The sequence below is a fragment of the Galeopterus variegatus genome, unplaced genomic scaffold (assembly GCF_000696425.1).
Source record: "Galeopterus variegatus unplaced genomic scaffold, G_variegatus-3.0.2 Scaffold1635, whole genome shotgun sequence".
Lineage (NCBI taxonomy): Eukaryota > Metazoa > Chordata > Mammalia > Dermoptera > Cynocephalidae > Galeopterus > Galeopterus variegatus.
This window is the reverse complement of record NW_007727746.1, coordinates 330,473-336,472: the sequence shown is the minus strand read 5'-3', so window position 1 is coordinate 336,472 and position 6,000 is coordinate 330,473.

Here is a 6,000-nt window from a genome sequence, read left to right as displayed (position 1 = left end):
TTGCACATTCTAATTGTCCAAGAAAGAAAGAAAACAGAGTAGACTCTGATCACCTACAAATTGATGCTTATCTGCACTGCTCTAGCAGCAGTCGAAATCAGGTTTGAAAACTAGGCATTAGCTCCTTATATATTGTGGCCTTAAAATGCCAAAGGGGGTTGTTCCTGTGTGAGTGCCTCAGCAATCTGATCACTTACTTGGGACCTATTTTCTGCATGTATGAATTCTGAGGTTGGGTGGATTTTATACACACAAGACAGTAACGTGGGAGCTAGAGGTAGGCTTTCAGTGACATTTCAACAAAAGAATCTGAATGACAGACCTGGAATGATAACTGAGAATCTTTAGAGGATTCTGTAATATTGGCAACTGCCTGAGAGAGTGAGGCAATTCACAGAGACAATAAAACAAGGCAGGAATGTGGCCTCTGCAGCATCAGCTGTCATGATCCCTGACTGACCTCTTCCCCTTAAAAGGCTCTCTTCCTGGGGCTGGCCGGTGGCGCACTGTTACAGTGTGCCGCTTGGGAGTGCGGCGGTGCTCCCGCTGAGGGTTCGGATCCCACATACAGACCGGCCGCTCACTGGCTGAGCGAGGTGCGGGCACAACACCGAGGGTTGCGATCCCATTGCCGGTCCCGGTCCGGTACGGGCGCGACACTGAGGGTTGCGATCCTTTGCCGGTCATGAAAAAAGACAAAAAGGAAAAAAAAAAAGGCTCTCTTCCTGTCTTCAGTGTGTTGGCCTGATTTTTTTCTCCCCTATTTATCCAAGTGCTAGGCTCTCTTCCTGTCTTCAGTGTGTTGGCCTGATTTTTTTCTCCCCTATTTATCCAAGTGCTAGGCTCTCTTCCTGTCTTCAGTGTGTTGGCCTGATTTTTTTCTCCCCTATTTATCCAAGTGCTTCTTCCTGACTCCTTGATGGGACCTTTCTTTCTTTGTCTTCCTTTCCCCAGGGCAGAGACTCATTGACTTGATCCTTATTTTCATTCTCCTTTCCTTTTTTCCTGGGATGTTCGCCCAAATGCTTGATTTCAACTAACTCTAAGCGACGGATCCCAACCTCAAAAATCCTGACCCCTAATCAGCCCCAAATGTGCATGTACATTCTACTTGAGTTCTCAGCTCTCACCTGAACTCAACATATCAGAGTGAATATAGACACTTTCAACAGTCCTTGGCCACAAAACACCTGACTCACTTCAGTGTGTATGCTGAGTGTAGGAGATAACCAGTGGTAAAGGCAGATAGACTCCTATGATCATGAGGCTCAGTGTCTAGCAGGGGAAATGGGTATTAAGCAAAGTGCCACACAATAATTATTTTAATTATGATAGTTAAAGGTAAAAGGTGTTATGACCTCGCCTATTTTGGGCATTTAGGAAGGCTTCTGTAGGAGCAAAATATTTTAGACTTCATAGTCTTTTTATAATATATTCTTTCTCATATTCTTTTGCTAAGTCTCAGAATTCTTTGGACCTACCCTTTCTGATTCATTCTTGCAAATGGATTTCTTTTGGCAGCCCTGAAAAATCAAATTCTCTGAATTAGCAGAATTAGTGAAAGGCTACTTAGAAGAAACTTTTGATAATTTTGGAGGCTGAAAACATTCATAAAAATTAAGTCTTGTTTTGTGTTTAGTAACCATGAAAAAAAAATCCTCATAAAATTCTTATGACAGGCCCCTTTTAAAGACATCTGAATTTCAAGGAGTGTAAGCTTTGATTTAGGAAGGTGCTCAATGTTATTAGCTTGTTATCATTGGATAATCACATTCAAATCAATCTCTGTAACTCTAGAAAAAATATAAACTATGATTTTCTTTATTAGATAAAATAATCTTAAAATTTCATCTTTGCCTCTTCTCTGTGCATGAAATAACTTTTCTTGTTACATTCATTATTTAAAAGCAGTGCAAACAAAGATATTTACTGGGCACTTCCATGAGCCTTCTTCCTGGCGCATTTCCTTGGTGGGACCTTTCTTTATTCCAAGTGACATTTTAGCTAGGCCATGAGGGCTGAAAAGGAGTTTGTCCAGGTAAAAATGGAGTTAAGAAAAAATGCAGTTTAAACGCTTTGAGAAGGAGAGGAGCATGGTAGATCAGAATAGTTCGGGAAAGGTCATGTGGCTGAATTGTAGTGAATGTGAATCTCTTTTAGTCCTATAAGCTACACAAGTAATTTTAAATTATTGCTTTGCAGATAGGTGGTACTTTGAATGCTGCCTTGGGAAGCTCACATGAGAAAATAGAGCCAAAGAGTTTAAACCATCATCACCAAATTACTATCGTTACTAGAATCATCATCCCTACTCTCATTTTAAGTACCAAGTGCTAAATGAGTTATTATGTCTAATTTTCACAAAATGAAAAAAAACTTTCACAAACTATGTATCATAGACGATAGTATCATTTTACAGATAAGAACACTGAAGGTCAGAGGTATTTGAAAAGACTTCATTGAGAAAGTAACATCTAATTTGGATCCTCAAGAGTATGTTAAGTGTTAGCCAGGGAAAGAGGCAGAGAGGAGTATTCCAGGTAAAGAGAATGGCATAAATGATTTAGGCAAGACTTTGACAAGATCAGATAAATGTTTTATAAAGTGCACTCTAGCTTCCAAATGAGGGGCAGAGTGGAGAAGGGCATGACTGGAAACAGGCAGACGAGGCAGGAGAGTGTTGCATTAACCCAGGTCAAAGATGAAGGTAGAATGAACTAATGGTAGTGGTGGGGGTGGGGGTGGGGTAGTGAAAACTGAATCGATTTCAGAAACATTTAGGAAGTAGAATAGATTGTCAGAACTGCCCAGTAGAACTCTATAAAGTGAAGGAAATGTTCTATAATCTGCACTATCCAAGAGGGTGAGCACTAGCCACTTGTGGGTACTGAGAATTTGAAATATAGTTAGTGGAACTGGGGAAGTTCATTTAAAATTTTTTTAATAGTAATCAATTTAAATGGCCACTTGTGACTCATGACTACTCTACTGGACAATGCAGGATTGCATAATTTTAGTTTACTCTTCTTTTACGTATCCTTTCTTTATTACAAGGTCTTTTAAGGTAACCTCACACTGTCTATCTAATTTTGTTCACTCCTCTGGTGAATTTGATTTTCTCTCTACTGTGTAAACATGTGGAGTACTTAGTTTTACTTCTGCATTTGCTCATATTTTCTCCCTCGTCTATAATGATCTGTTGTCTCTTTTTACATGTTGAAAAATGTCAAGTCCTATTTTCCAGGGAAGTTTTAATGACTATTCTTTCTCATTAATCTGTCTTTCCTTGAGCATCATTCACGTTAGTCTATACCACACTATCTCATGCCAAGTCGCTGCTTATTTCTGCTTATATAATTGTTATTGGTGTAATGAATTGAAGCTGGGTTTCACACTAAACTGTAAGATGCTTGAAAGTAGGGAATATATTCTTCATGTTTTCTATGTTTCTTCCTCCACTTCCAACCTTGGGCGTGTAGTTAGCATAGCAACTTTCAAAGACAAATCCTTGCTTGCAACTGGGATACTACCCATTACAATATATGCAGTGAGATTTCGGGTTTCATATATAGATTTGCTTTTTTCAAACAAAAAAGTCTAAAGTAGTGGAAAAATCAGATCGTTTTTTTTTTTAAATAAGGAATACATGCTTAATTTTAGCCTTCATTGAATTGCCTACTTTAAGCAGGTATTCCCCAAAGATGGGGACTGTCAGCAATTTCTTCCTTCCTGATACATGCATGTCATTTTACCTTTAAAGTCAACTAAGAGCCACCTCCCCCACACCCTTATTCACAACCTTGGGCTGGCCTTGTGACTTGCTTTGATGAATAGAAATCAGTGGAAGTGACACTATGTCAGTTCCAGGTCTACACTTTCGGAGTCCTGGCAGCTTCCATTTTGGCTCTGGGAAAGCTGGCCACCAGGCTGTGGAGAAGCTCAGGACAGACTACTGAATGAGCAGAAACCACAGAGCAGCCATATGGAGGAAGAGCACTGGGCTGCCAGACATGGGAATGAAGCCTTCTTGGGTCTTCCAGTCCAGCCAGCCTCTAGGTAAAGGCAGCCATGTGTCTGACCCCAACTGAGGCTACATGGAGCAGAAGAACCTCCTGGCCACACCCTGTCCTAATTTCTGACCTAAAGAATCATGAAAACAGTGAAGTTGTTGTTTTGCATGACTAAGTTTTAGACTGGCTTGGTATAAAGCAATAGATAATTAAAATACTATCATATAAAAAAGAGAAGATTCAACTAACCTCAAGACAACTAACCTCAGTTTGGTCACTTCCCTGATCTATCCATCTCCTGACTCTTGCAACTTTATGGTGTCCCCTTACTGAACAGACAGTGGTTGGAGCCTATGACTCTTGTGATAATAGAAAACAAATATTATCCAAACCAACCCAAGACCTTCAAAACATCATTTGAAATAAGTTCTTCTATATGCTTAAAAATGTGTTAAATTCTGAAATTTAAAGAATCATGTGTTCTAAGTCCTCTCTTGAGTGTTAAATTTTTTTATCAAACAGAAAAAAAAATGTACTTGAGACTAAGTTTAATTAAATAGACATGCATGATTCCTTCGAAAGGTGTTACTTGATTAATTATTGGATTTAATGTTCCTAGAAACTTATTGATGACAGCTCTTTATTTTACTATTATTTGTAATATTTTGAAATTGATTTAAAAAGTGATATTTTCTGATTGTCTTAGCCATTGGGAACATAGTAATCTATAAGATTGGTGAGATACCAGTCTTATTTAGTCACAAAGGCAACTTCAAGCTAAAAATATTGGTGATACTACTGTAATGCATGAAATGATTGAATTATCTGCAAATTTGATCCACTTTTGGGTGGTTAAAAACCAAGGGTTGTCAGGTCCAGAGAGAAGGCCTGTACTCAGAACATGTTTTAATCCCTCATCAAAATGTCTTCATTCACCTCTCACATTCCTATAATTAAATATCTAGCCCATTATTTGCTATTATGTACGTTTATTTTATTTTAAGCTGTGCCTTTATAGAGCAGGTCAAGTTAGTAAAGTGAATATACATCTGTCCACGGAGGTTAAGTGATGACATAACAGTGCATTTTCTTCAATTTCTTGAGGACTTTTTAAGTTGAAAATATGACAATGCTGGTATTTCTGACTTACCTTTGGTTGGGACAGTTGTTGGATACAACAGAGAAAATGTTCCACTAATGTAGCTGTAGCTTGAAGAAATGCTCAATCCAATTTGTTTTGTAATTCTGTGTGATCTAATACACCACTTGCCAGACAAGGTGAATGATTTTTGTCCTCATATTAAAAGGATATGCTCTTTCAGGCACAGCTGATTCTTCAAAGTATGCTGCCCCTTCTTTCTGTTTCCTTGATCTTACTGGAGTCTTAACAGTTTTTTGCTGCTGTTGTTTTATCTTATTTGTTTCTTTTCTTTACTTTCTTTTTTTCTTTTTTTGGTCTCTCCCATATCTTTTCCTTATTAGCTTCTCCTTAACCATGCTATTTTGTAAATAAGTGCTTCTGAAAATAATGGATAATGACAATTTAATTTGCAAATTGAGGTTCTCTCTAATTGTGAAATAAAATCTGAGAAATGAGAACTCAATGAATCAGTCAGTATAATCTTTGCCTAATCATGCATCTCCTTGCAAACTTTTACTTAGACTAAAAGTGGCTGAAGAAGCTTTATCTCCTAGATCTAGCCCAGTGCCTGGTGCATAGCACACATTCAACTAATGCTTACTGAATCACTAAATCAGTAATAGCTTATTTTAAATATTAGTAAATGCAATTTATCTTTGATTTTTAGCACATTCTAAGGTCACTTGTATCATTACTTTAAATGAATTTTAATAAATATAAACTATTATAAATTCTCTAAAAGTTTAAATAGACATGTCATAATTCATATTTATATATGATATTATTAAAATTTATTTTTACAAATAGGAGAGCTTGAGTATACTTTATAAGTTTTATTATTTAAAGCTT